Source organism: Hyalella azteca, unplaced genomic scaffold (assembly GCF_000764305.2).
Source record: "Hyalella azteca isolate HAZT.00-mixed unplaced genomic scaffold, Hazt_2.0.2 contig12153, whole genome shotgun sequence".
In the NCBI taxonomy this organism is placed as follows: domain Eukaryota; kingdom Metazoa; phylum Arthropoda; class Malacostraca; order Amphipoda; family Hyalellidae; genus Hyalella; species Hyalella azteca.
The window spans coordinates 135,666-149,465 of NW_025942117.1; positions in this window are offsets into that span (position 1 = coordinate 135,666).

The window sequence follows — 13,800 nt, forward strand, 5'->3', positions numbered from 1 at the left end:
TTTTTTTCTTGTTTTTCTTTCTTTTCTTCTTCTTCTTTCTTGTTCTGTTTTGTTTAATTTTTTGGCATACTTGTGCAATTTAGCATGCTGTTAGGGTGCTTTATTACAGCATAAAGCTTGACGCACTGTGCATGTTATTATAAGGCATGCTGCATATATCACTTGCATATTGAAAACCTTGCTACATGACCAATTCAATTGTCTGGATGTTGGGTGCATGCTACATATAAGGTACTTGGGCCATTGAGCCCCTTTGCACGGTACATAGTCTTTCATCAAAAGAGTGACAGAGACCAGGCTGGGCAGTGCACAAGCACTGGAAGCCTCCAAAACCAACTATAAAAAAAAAATGCGTCTAAACGGTCCGAATTGATGCCGGTGTGCTGTGTGTAACTGTGCTGCTGTAGTAGTACTAGTGTACGCACAATTAAGTAAAAGTTACAACGGTGCAAGCTAGACGTGCTATTGATAGTGCCGTCTAGTACCTAATCACTGTTTCCGGGTTGTAGTGCGTTACTATTATTTAAATCAAAGAGAAAAATTATCCGTAACCGCATAATTATTTATTGGTGGTCGATAGCACCAAACTTTGAAATTGGGTAGCTAATGGCAATGTAGGGCGTAGGCTATGTACTAATCATTAATGTAGTTGTGGTTCGTGAAGAATCCATTACACGCTGCCCATTCATTGCACGGTTGCACCCGGTGTCCCGACTCCCGGGTTGTGGTGACGGGTTACGGGTGCGGCCAATGGACGTAGTACTATAAGCATAGTGGCAAAGCAGAGAGTTTTTTAGACTCTCCCACAAGTTCAATTTTGATTACTATAAGTAGACCAGTAAACTTGAGTAAAGTATCATGGATACCAGCATTATCATACATAAGAAATTGGTTTAAATATTGAGTAATTGAGGAAATTAAAAATGCACTGATTCTAAAAAATTTCTGGTTTGCCACTTCACTATGACTAGAAGTTGTAGCTCGGTAGCTGCTTAGCATCTGTACTGTGCGGTCTGTGCCTACTGTGTACAGACTACCTACTTCTACTTGTGAAGCATAGTGGTATCACTGACAAACGGACAAAGCAGATATGCTAATTTTTTTTTACCTTTCCTCAAGTTCATTTATAAGTCCTACTACAACTTAAAATTATTAGACCGGTAAAGGATCATGGATACCACACCAGCATTATTGTACATAAGAAATTGGTTTTAATCTTGAGTAAATAAATAAGTAAATTAAACATGAACTAATTATAAAAAATCTGGCTTGTCACTATGTAAATGTGACTTGTGAAGAATAACTGATGGACAATTTAAAAATTCCTAGGTATAGCCAGGTAGGTCTTCTTTTTAGTTGTGAAAGAAAAAATTAAAATCCAGTTTATATGCATTCTCTAAAAATATACATGAAGCAATAGTTTTTATTTATTATTTTTTTTTGTAGAAAATTGGCCTCATGAATATTCTATATTTTATATTTCAATAACACTTAGTAGAATATTAGGCTAGTCAAGTCAGTGCCTCAGTCGCAGCGCAGTGACATGGTCAGGAAGATGTGCCAGCCTGCAGGATGGAATTCTAATATTGATGGTTCATATATTATTCCTGATACACCTACACCAGTTTTTTGATACAACATTATTTGAGGCAAAAAAATGAACTTCTTATAGGCTTAAAACACGTATGGGTATGCTAAGTTTCTATAAGGTAATTCACTTGGAAATGTTCCGTGCCAGCAAGGCTGCAGGCGCAGCATTCACTCAACAATTAAAATTATACAAAGTATTAGTTCGTTAAAGATTTGTCTCTTAATATGACTGCAAAGTAAACTTAATAAAGTAATTACAGCTACTGTGACTACACTGTCAAGGAGACTTTTCCATGATGCACAAACTAAACACGTAATTCATGGGAGCGAGACTAAATAGAACAACAAAAGCAGGCGCCCGGCATGCAACTACGAAAACGAATGACGATCGCGGCAGCGGCGGCACGGTTCATAATGTTAATATACTCAATGCAAGAGAATGATTAATTATGATATTTCTGATAGAGGTTTGAAATATTTTCGGAAGCCTAAAACTATAACAAATTATTTCGTTTCTTTGACATGGTTGATTTCAAAATAAATATTTTAATGCGAATTCATGAAAAACGTTTGAAATAAATTGAATAATGTTCATTTGTATCAATAGGTGAGAGTAATTCGAGTAAACAACTATGAATCGATTTATTATCCTTTAGATAAGAATCTTTGCATTGAAACTTCTGGAAGATGTGTCCACCGCAATATTTGTACAGTGGTATCAAGAGTCAAAGCTGTCAACTGATCGTTGGATGACCGCAAATATGTCGCATCGTTCTACCTATTACAGTCAATAAACCTAAATAACCTAAATAAACTCTGTTCATCAAAAGGACAAAAAGCTTATGTATCAAATATACGTGGTAGTACAATAAATTTTGAGATCTTCAGTCATGAGACTTAAATTCATACTCATAGGTGATCTTGAATTTCTGCACTGTGTTCAATTAAGCAATTTGTAAAATCAAAAATTTCAAATAGGTACCAACTTTTTCAATTTAATTCTGAATGAGTCGCCTCTGTTGAATTCTAATAGGGATCATTAATTTTTGCATCATATTTCTGAAAATCAAGTACCGTAAAATGGGGTTACTTTGACCGGCGGGGTAACTTTGACCACTTTTCGTTTTTTTAACAAAAACCCCCAAAACTCAAAAACAAATCAACATAGAAAAATTTTGTCAATGGCCATCAAAGGCCTAATACTGAGGCTACGTAACACAATAGAAAGATTTAAAAAGTTTGCATATCTAATAGGTTAAAAAATTAAAAATGTGACCCACGAGAAAGAGCTATTATTTAAAGCCTGTCGGAGTACCCCCTCCAATTTTTTTTATTTTTTGGTAAAATAACTCCAGGTTTTGATGCATTGTAGTAGAACTCTTCTAGTTACATATGCAAAAGACAAATTTTAGGAAAGAGGCTTGGAAATTAAGTTAAAATTACCATAGGTACCTATATAACATATTTTATGTTTGATACACCTATTAATGTTTTTTTCTTTATGTTTCAGACTCTTTGTCTTATATATGGTAATTTTAACTTAATTTCCAAACCGGTCGATGTTACTCTGTCACGGCTGCCATTAGATGGTCACATTTTGCCCATTTGGGGGCGGCGCCCCCATTTGCAAACTATGACACTTTCCTAAAATTTTTCTTTTGCATATGTAACTAGGAGAGTTCTACTACAATGCACTGCAACCTGGAGTTATTTGGAGTTATTTTACCAACAAATAAAATTGATTTTACCACCCGGTCAAAGAAACCCCAAGAGCTGGGGTAACAAAGACCATCACTTTATATGAAATTATATCAAAACTATGAGAGGCAGGAGCCAGCAATTTATGGTGAGTAAAGCTAGAGTATAGACCTGTATTTTGCATGTTTCAATTTAAGTTTAACTTATCTAGTAAAAAATGGCATCATTTTGAAAAAAAAGTGGTCAAAGTTACCCCATTTTATGGTATTGCATTTCTTTTAAATTAAAAACATTCTTTTACATCAAAAACAACAATTTTTTTCATACAGCTTCTTTGATAATTGATGATCTCACTCATATAACTTAATATTTTAAATTTAACGATTTTGTCATTTTGATGACTTAACTTTCTTTGGTTCATTAAAATAAAATAATTACTGCTTATAAACAACCGACGTTTTCTAAAAGACACAAGACGTTCGAAAACTCGCCATGGGAGACAAAATCATTCAGGATTTGAAGTAAAGTGAAGTTATTAAGACAAATTCGACATTATAGGGCGAAAACATGAATAATTTCATATTTAGAAGCGTATCAATTGGTGTTTAAATTTCAAAACAATTTTCCATCATTTAAATGTCACTGTGAAATGTGGATGAAATCTATTTATTAAGAAATTAAACATTACAAGACCAAAACAAGGTGTCTGACACCGTCTTGTCTAATGTCAACAGTCAACACAATGTTGCCATACGCCATGAAAGATTAGCAGTTTATCCCATCATTCCGTGTGGATTCGAGAACTTTGTTGGTATTGGTAAAATCGTGAGAATTTTCTGCGAAAGTTTACGTAATTTTTATTTTTATTTTGGAACATTCATTACAAAATTTGTCGATACGGATACACGACTAGTGTATGTATTGGAGGGAAGGGTCGGCAATTTTTTATCGGTTTTTGAAACCACACGCAAGCAAGTTAAAGGGCTGTCCGGGTGTCCGCAGTTGCTGACGAGCTCAGTGTAAGAGTATCAATTGTCACTTCGGTGGAAGGTGTATGGTGGTAAATTTTTCGATACATTTTCTTTTGTTAACATGATAATATATTACCTATACCGAATTCCATACTGCCAGCCTGCCAGGTGTGCAGGAATTTGTCATTTTATCAACCTGTGCAGTGCACTATAATGTGACCGGAAACACTGCCGCAAAGTCAAAATAGTTATGAGTAGCGTGCCGACTTGACGGTGACTTGCGTATGGGTTGTAACACAAGGGCTAAAGAGTCACTCTTTGGTCCGGCTCTAAATTCCCCTGCGTTGGAGAGAGGGGGAATGAACACGAGGAACTTTTCGTAATATATTGGTGATCTTCGGGCGATCCACAATTCCTCTGTACAAGGCACACAATTTATTAGGTCCAAAAGCTCCAGGAATCAAGGCCTCAGCCTCAGGGATACAACGTCAAGGAATCCTAATAAACCACTGACGACCACAAGAGTGGACAGCAAGGGTACGGGTACGAGCCGCACCACAAAACTGACAACCTTACAGGAGTGGACAGCAAGGATATGGGTACGAGCCGTATCACAAAACTGACGACCTTACAGGGGTGGACAGCAAGGGTACGGGTACGAGCCGCACCACAAAACTGACGACCTCACAGGAGTGGACAGCAAGGATACGGGTACGAGCCGTATCACAAAACTGACGACCTTACAGGAGTGGACAGCTAGGATACGGGTACGAGCCGTATCACAAAACTGACGACCTTACAGGAGTGGACAGCAAGGATACGGGTACGAGCCGTATCACAAAACTGACGACCTTACAGGGGTGGACAGCAAGGGTATGGGTACGAGCCGCACCACAAAACTGATGACCTTACAGGAGTGGACAGCCAGTCTGTAGAGTATGGCCTTTTAGCTCGAGATATTGGCGTCTTTTGAAAATTTTTATCAGCCACCTCGACCTTACATTGGCGGCGTCTTTTGAGGATCTTCATCAGCCATCTCGACCTTACATCGGCGTCCCGTCGCGGTCGCAGCGATCTGAAAGGTGTGGCGTGAGCACCGGAGGCCCATTTTGGGATGTACTCCAGCATGCCAGGAAAAAAAGTTGCCAGAATGTTTGCTAGAAAAACCAAAGTGCATATCTGACCGTTGTCTGATGATCGATACTGAGGCACGTGCTTTATGACTGATTCGGCCAATGCCCGACAATGATGCACGCACTTGCGCAATCGACGCAGCTGTTTCTCAATGATTGACTTAGATGCCCAAACTTTACGATCAATGATCGACACGGATGCACGCATTTTATGAGCGATATGGCCGACGCTCACACTTTACGAACGATGCAGTATGATTGACATGGATTCACGCATTTTACGATTGATGTGGCCGATGCCAACTGATCGATTCCAACGCTCACGCTTCGCGAACGATGTGGCATGATAGACACGAATGCACGCATATTACGATTGATATGGCTGACGCTCTTGCTTTGCAAACGATGCAGCATGATTGACATGAATGCACGCATTTTACGATCGATGTGGCTGATGCCTAAAGATTGACATGGATGCACGCATTTTATAATCGATGTGGCCGATGCCCTATGATCAATTCTGATGCTCACGTTTCGCAAACAATGCGGCATGATTGACATGGATGCACGCATTTTACGATCGATGTGGCCGACGCACTCGCTTCGCGAACGATGCAGCATGATTGACATGGATGCACGCATTTTACGATCTATATGGCCGATGCCCATGATCAATTCCGACATTCATGATTCGCAAATGATGTGGCATGATTATCATGGATGCACTCATTTTACAATCAATGTGACCGACGCTCTATCTTCACAAACGATGTGGCATGATCAACATGGATGCACACATTTTACGATCCATGTGGCCGACGCTCTCGCTTCGCGAATGATGCGGCATGATTGACATGGATGCACGCATTTTACGATCGATATGGCCAATGCCCAATGATCGATTCCGATGAGCATTCGCGAACGCTGCGGCATGATTGACAAGAATGCAAGCATTTTATGATCGATGTGGCAGATGCCCTATGATCAATTCCGAATCTCACGCTTCGTGAACGATTCGGCATGATCAATACGGATGCACGCATTTTACGATCAATGTGGCCGACGCTCTCGCTTCATGAATGATGCGGCATGATCAACACGGATGCACGCATTTTACAATCCATGTGGCCGATCCTCTTGCTTCGCGAAAAACACTGAGTGAAAAAGGCCCCTGTTTTGAAACACTTAGGTGTTTCAAATCCTCCCCGAGCGATCGTGCCCAAAGCAAAACACCCGTGTGTTTCAAAAACGTTCAGGTGTTTAAAAATTTGTGATTTTGAAACACCTAGGTGTTTCAACGTTAGAACACCAAAAGAAGTCTACAGAGAATGAAACCTTCTTTTCAGAATTTATGCAAATTCCTTGTCCAGCTTCCAGCGCCTGATGAAATTATTTTAACATATTCTACACCTCCGGTCGATCCCAGTTTAATCCATGGCCGCCTCCATACCAAAATAATGAAAATTATATTTCTCCGTCTCTATCTGATTTCAACGTTTTTCTCCTTCACAGCAATATTAGTCACATATTACTTCTTTTATACACATATTTATTACACAATTTACATCGGTATGTACAATCAGCATGAAACTACACTCTTTGCTCTCACCTCTATCGAACTCTGGTTGAAGAAACTATGAGTCGCCCGCCGAGATTCGAACCTCTGCCAAGACTGCAACCAAACGCTCACTAGCAGGCGCCTTAGTCCACTCAGCTACGGAGACGGCAACTACATAGAGCTGCCGTGTTTGTTTTGTCTTGCGCGCGGTACTACCAGAATAAATCTTCGATTTTATGATCAACTTCTTGTGCGATTGAATGGTATAGACGTCGCTCATTAACATTACTATTGCCAAAAGAACAGCAGTGAGTTGAAACAATTAACCGAATTGAGTTGGGCCAATTAACCGTAAGCAGTATAGATTCGTGGCATTCATGAGCGGCGGCTCCACACAATCACCTCCTCTGACAGCATTCGGCGCACTGACCACGCGACGCTTGCCGCACAAATACTATATATGCGCGTCAAGCTTGAGAGGTTTTAAAACAATGAATGCGGCATGATTGACATGGATGCACGCAATTTACGATCGATATGGCCAATGCCCAATGATCGATTCTAACTCGTGCTTCGCGATCATTGCGGCCAATGCCTGATGGTCAACACTTACACACCTACTTTACAATCAATGTAGTCAATGCCTGACGATCGACGCGGATGCATGTATTTTACGATGTGGCCGATGCCTAATGATCGATTCTGATGATTGCGCTGCGCGATCAATGCGGCCTACGCCGGATGATCGACACAGGCACGCGCTTAACGATCGATTTGGCCGATGACCGACGCATGTGCTTTGTGATTGATGTGACTGATGCGCGATGATGAACGTGCTTTACGATCAATGTGGCATAACACAAAATAACACAACTCATAACACTACATAACATGACATTACATTATAAGACAAAACATTACAAAAAATATTATCATAACACATCACATCTTAACATAACACCACACATTATAGCACAACATATAACCAAGTGCATTATAATACATCCTAACATAACCCAACATATTTTAACATAACATAACAGAACAAATTGTAACAACATAAAATAACATACTATAATGTAACACATTACAATATATTGTAATAACATAACTCCACACATTATAATGCAACAAAACATAACACTACATTATAACAAAATATAAAACATCGTGATATAACACTATACATTGTAACATAATATAGAACAATACAAAAAATTATGCCAAAACGTACAACAGAAGCACATTGTTACACAACATATCATGATACAATGCATTATAAGACATTATCACTAACTCTAACACATTATTACACATCACAATGTAACACCAAAGATTACAACACAATAAGAAAGATAATAACATAATGACATAAGATAATAAAACAGGGCACATAACAACATAACATAATATAACAGAATACATAATAACACAACACATTTTAACATATCATAACATAAAACAAATCATAAAACAAAACATAAACCATTATAATACATGTCACTACAGAACTCATTATTACACTACACAACATACCAAAAAAATATCACACATTATTTCATGGCACAGTATAAGATAACACACTATAACACATCACAACACTTATAACAAATCCTAATATAAACCAATGCATCATAACACAGCATAATCTGTTATGTTATTTTCTGTGATGGGTTATGTTGTGTTAAAATGTGTTGTTATAATGTGTCCTGTAATACTATCTTATGTTATGTTGTGTTACAATTTTTCATATCATGATATGTTCTGTTACAATGTGTTGTTATGATATGTTGTGTTACATTATGATGTGTTATGTTATGTGGTAACAATGTGTTCTTTCATGTTATGTTGTGTCATAACATGTGATGTTTTGTTACAATATACTCTGTTATGTTATAATGTATAGTATTGTGTTATGTGTTGTGTTCTTATGTTGTGTTTTATGCCACAATGATCAAAATGTGCGTGCATCAGTGTTCATCATCAGGGTTTGGTTACGTTGATCATAAAGTGCAAACGTCAGAATTGATCATTATGCATCGGCCACATTGATCGCAAAATGCGTGCCTCTGTGTCCATCGTCAGGCATCGACTTCATTGGTCGTAAAGTGGGTGTGTAAGTGTTGATCATCAGGCATTGGCCGAATCGAGTGCGAAGCGCAAGCATCGGCATCGATAATTGGGCGTCAGCCACATCAATCGTAAAATGCGTGCATCTGTGTCAATCATGCCGCATCGTTCGCGAAGCGTGAGTGTCGGTATCAATCATTGGGCATCGGTCAAATTGATCGATGAATGCTTGCATTCTTGTCAATCATGCACATCGATCACGAATCTTGAACGTTGGAATCGATCATGAGGCATTGGCCACATCGATCGTGAAATGCATGCATCCGTGTCAATCATGCCGCATCAATCGCGAATCGTGAACATTCAAATCGATCATGGGGCATTGGCCACCTTGATCATAAAATGCGTGCATCCATGTCAATCATGCCGCATTGATCGCGAATCGCGAACATCGGAATTGATCATGGGGCTTCGGCCTCATCGATCGTAAAATGCGTGCATCCATGTCAATCATATTAATAATAATAATAGCGGTTTCTGCGTTTATTAGACCGTAGGCCTGCCACCGATTCTTAACATCGCAGAACATTCACAGCATCTTGTGGTCTTGAACTCGCAACTCACTGCTACAATTCTGCTGTGCTTAACCACCCGACCTCCTTGCCGATTCTGACCAGAGACTGGCGCACAGAGCTGGGATAGAACCCGCGCCAATCCTGGTACTCAGAACTTTAATCACTGGAGGTATTGGCCACTTCGATCGTAAAATGCGTGCACCCATGTCAATCATGCCGCATCGATCGCGAAGCGAGAGTCAGCCACATTGATCGTAAAATGCGTGCATCTGGGTCGATCATGCCGCATAGTTCACGAAGCGTGAACGTCAGAATCGATCATTGGGCATTGGTTACATCGATCGTAGAATGCTTGCGTTCATGTCAATCATGCACATCATTCCCGAATCGTGAATATCTGAATTGATCATGAGGCGAATGCTTGCATTCATGTCAATCATGCACATCATTCCCGAATCGTGAATATCTGAATTGATCATGAGGCATCGGCCACATCGATCGTAAAATGCGTGCATATATGTCAATCATGCCGCAGCAATTGCGAATCGTGAACGTCGGAATTGATCATGGGGCATCGGCCACATCGATCGTAAAATATGCGCATCCATGTCAATCATGCCGCATCGTTCGCGAATCGTGAGCATCAGAATTTACCATTGGACATCGGCCACATCGATCGCAGAATGCTTGCATCCATGTCAATCTTGCCGCATCATTCGCGAAACACGAGCGTCAGAATCAATCATTGGGCATTGGCCACATCGATCGTAAAATGCATGCATCCGTGTCGATCATGCCTCATCAATCGCGAAGCGCGAGCTTCAGTATCGATTATTGGGCATCGGCCACATCGATCGTAAAATGCGTGCATCTATTTCAATCATGCCACATCATTCGCGAAGTGTGAGCGTCGGCCACATCGATCGTGAAATGCGTGCATCCATGTCGGGCATTGATCGTAATGCGCGGGCGTCTATGTTGATCATTGATAGTGAAACGCGGGTGTCTATGTCAATCATCTTGCAACTGCCGCATTGATCGTGCAAGTACGCGCTATCATCAGGCATCGGTCAGAGATGCACTTTCGTATTTCTAGCAAACATAGTGGCAACTTTCTTCCCTGGCGTACTGGTGGTGTGCATGGTAAACTTCCGGCGCCCACGCAAGTCGCAACACCTTCCAGACCATGGGCAATCAATTTTGGCGTCCTCGCCGTCCGTCTGCTGCAAACATTGGCGTCCACCGTCCGTTTAGATGGTGCCTTGGAGTCTTTTGGGCAGAAAAACGGCGTCCTCGACCTATGTTGTGCCATACTCTACAGACTGGGTGGACAGCAAGAATACGGGTATGAGCCGCACCACAAAACTGACAACCCCACAGAAGTGGACAGCAAGGATACGGGTACGAGCCGTACCTCAATGCCGACAACCAACGCAATGATCAGGGGTTCGATCCCTAATGTACTGCCAAGAAGACAGAACTGGGTGGCAGTTACGCCTCAAAAGCACAACTATTGAAGGGTACGAGCCTCCAATAAGCCGCTGACAATTTACTTGAGCGCAGAGGATATTAGCCTCTACCTCGAGGGTGCGATTTGAACGGCTGTTAACCGCCCAACGCAGCCAAAGCCTGGAACTATCCAAGAACTCCACCTACACCGTTATTAGTCTGTTAGAGGAACTCATTAAGAGTTATGCCCAGAACTGCGGTGGAGTTTATTCTTGGAGGCCCAAATTTGGCTCTGCCTCATTCGAGTTGAAACCGTGTCACCCCAACCCAGCACCACTGAGCACACAACTTCCGAGCGCAAACAACAAGGGGGTAACTCAGTCAAAATGAGCTTACCTCAAAACCCTGTTTACAATGTACAAAACAGGCTGTAAACACTTCCTAAGTGCAAAAAAATAGATAATATAATATAATACAATAAAGTCAACATATTTGTAATCATTTGGCAATCTAATCACAGTTAAAAATCTAATAATCTTAAACTAATTCCAAAGAGACCAAACTCTCCATCGTTCACGACTACCTAGCGCGCGTTATAACGAGGTTAGGAGCAGCTCAACCAATCACGTTGGAGCTACACTTTGTCTCGTCCCAATACACTATCTAAATCCTACAAACACCACAGCTAGACAAGATTCCATATTACGGTCGCAAAATAAAGATTCGTTTACACATTGCTTAGTCATAAAAAAATACATTCAACCATTATTGAGTCATATTGTAACGTAATAAATAATATCAAGACTCGAATCTCTTAATGAAGTTGATCGTCCAAGTCCAGCCTATACTATGTTCTCGAAAAAAATTATTTCATAAAATTTGGGTTCTGTCACAATAATATAGTTAATGTAAATATACCATTAAAAATGGCCTGTTTGCTTCACTCCAAAAAGGCTAAAATAGTTTGAATAGGGACATGCAGCAATGCAATAACACACCATACATACAAAATAACAAAATAATCATGACAACTGACAAGCATATGTTGGTAATTTGTACTTTAGATTAAGTGCATCAAAAAAAAGGGTGTTTTTTGTTTTAATTATATGGTTTTTGGGGTGTAGATAAAGAATCTGAAATCCGTTTTTTTTGCGGTCAGCATCGGAAAACCGATGTTTTTTCCCCGAGGCTCTAATTTGTCGAAAAAAATTAGCAAAAAAACCTAACTTGACCTAACCTAACCATGCTTGCAATGTCGTGGTTGCCTGCAATGTTGTGGTTGCAAAAGTATTTGGGTCACTGAGGCTAGTTAAAAACGCTATAAATCCACGGATATTGGGGCCAAGATTCAACTTGCATTTTATCTTAGAATATATATAAAAATCGGCATACATAAAATTTGGTTTTCCGATGCTGACCGCCAAAAACGGATTTCAGATTTTTTATCTACACCCCAAAAAACATATAATTAAACCAAAAAAAAACACCTCTTTTTTTTGGATGCACTTAATCTACAGTAATACCGCATATGTCTGCATTGTGTTGTGGTTGGATATGAGGTGACTAGATTGCTAATGCATCAACCCAGGTTCTAAGACACAGCACAGTTATGAATATTCATTCATATTTCATAGATCGCAATTTGGGCCAACTTGAATTACAGAACTAAAGAAAGTGACATGACTTGAGATGTGCTATCAGTGCCTTCTAACTAATGACTGGTAGCAGCAAGTAGGGTAGAAACCTGTACATCAACAGTACAAACCTGTATGCAAATGTCGGGACTACATTCCTGACATCCTCCTAGCTTCCAGCTGGCAAAATACACAATACGTAACAATTTGCATAAATGGATCATACAAATAAAGCCAATATGGCACAATTACAGAGCATAATTAGACTGTGTAATACAAAATATTCAAGAATAAATTGATCTCTTGATCTCTACAAAATATCTCTCTTCCACAGCTGTAACTAATTCTATAGAATGAACAAGGTTATAATTACAGTTACGTACCAACAATCAGAGCTGGGCAGCGCTACTTTGAAATGTAGCGCCGCTACCGCTACATGCTCTAAATGTAGTGGGCTCTACCGCTACCGCTACATCCACTAGATTGTAACGGACGCTACCGCTACAGTAAAATGTAGCGCGCTACATTAGCCGCTACAATGGCCAAAATTATTAGAAATCTCTTAATATTTATTGTTCTGCTATTGGGATTCACTCATTAGCATTTAATGATAATAAAACATTTTTAAAACATATCAATGCAACTTTATTGCAATTAACCTAACCGAACTACTAGTATGGGTTAGATACAGTAAATAAAAGTAAGTTATTTTTATGTTTTACCTTCCCTACATGGATGTGAACTTTAATCTACCAATCTAAAAAATTATCCACATATACATATAAAAATCAGTCTTTTTTTTTATATATATATGGATTATTTTTGAGATTGGTAGATTAAAGTAGACATCCATGTAGGGAAGGTGAAACATAAAATTAACTGTGTAAAAATAACTGTAAGCAAACTGAAAGATGAATAAAACCGGTACTAAGTGGTAACTGGTAACAACTAAACAGGTAACAACTAAAATGTTGACACTAGTAACAGGCTGAGGTTGACAACATTACACCGAAATCTTTCATACAGTTTTATTCTGTAATTTATATTATGTATGCATCATGCTGGTTTTTAAATAATATTTAATACTATTAAGGGGACCGGCTACCCTAAAAATCGGAAATT